Below are 996 nucleotides of genomic sequence, written 5' to 3'. Positions count from 1 at the left end.
GCAGGTAGGTCCCTGTAAGTTACACCAGTCTGGTTTACAAAATAACTTCCAAACCAAGGCTACTGTAAAACCCTGTCTCATAGGAAAAAAAAAAAAAGCATTGCCAGGCAGTGGTGGTGCACGCCTTTAATCATCCCACCGCTCAGGAGGCAGAAGCAGGTGGATTTCTGTGAGTTCAAAGCTAATCTGGTCTACAGAGCAAGTTCCAGGACAGCCAGGGTTACATAGCAGAACCTTGTCTCAAATCCAACAAACAACAACAACAAAGTCACACTGACTTCTCAAGGACACCAAAGAGAAGGAGAATGTGAGGAAGGAGACCGGTCCTGTGCCCACTTCGGTGGCACAGACACTAAAACTGGAACGATACAGAGATACGCATGTCCCCTGCACATGAATGACGTAGATTCATGAAGCATTCCACAGTTAGACAGAGAGAGGGAGGGAGCCCCTCGTGGTCAATATTTCTGGAGCCTTCTTAGCCTGCCTCTCTTTCTGCTGTCCCCAGCTGGATTGGGCAGGCTAATCAGTTCCCTGGGAGCTAGTTTCCTTATCTGTGATAGGGCTGGTATTGGCCAGACGGCCTCAATGCAGACATGGCTGAGTCCCGCGTATGGCTATAGAGTCGGCGACAGCCGTCCATCTCCTGCTTTCAATGTGAGCATTTTCAATCAGGAAGAGCCCCAACACCACCCTCCCCTTTTCCTCCGGAGTAAAAACTACATCTCCCAACTTTCTCTGCAGTTATATGTAGCTGTTGAACTGAGTGGGTTTTTTTGTTTTGTGTTTTGTTTTGTTTTTCTGAGACAGGGTTTCTCTGTAACAGAGCGCTGGCTGTCCTGGAACTCGCTTTGAAGACCAGGCTGGCCTCGAACTCACAGATCTGCCTGCCTCTGCCTCCCGAGTGCTGGGATTAAAGGCGTGCACCACCATGCCCACTGTGAAGCTGAGTTTTGACCAAAATGGCTAACATGTAATAACAAGCATCCTTAAACA

At 48.7% G+C, this 996-nt stretch overlaps 1 non-coding gene across 1 annotated transcript; it reads left to right on the top strand.

Annotated features, from left to right (window-relative positions):
* The first annotated feature begins 328 nt into the window (after nt 1–328).
* On the top strand, nt 329–430 carry LOC119813798. The gene has a single exon (XR_005285253.1). It is a non-coding gene; the product is annotated as a U6 spliceosomal RNA (small nuclear RNA).
* Nucleotides 431–996: the final 566 nt, after the last annotated feature.

Source organism: Arvicola amphibius, chromosome 4, assembly GCF_903992535.2.
Source record: "Arvicola amphibius chromosome 4, mArvAmp1.2, whole genome shotgun sequence".
Lineage (NCBI taxonomy): Eukaryota > Metazoa > Chordata > Mammalia > Rodentia > Cricetidae > Arvicola > Arvicola amphibius.
The sequence above is the reverse complement of the archived record's forward strand: the minus strand, read 5'-3'. Positions and strand labels throughout refer to the sequence as shown.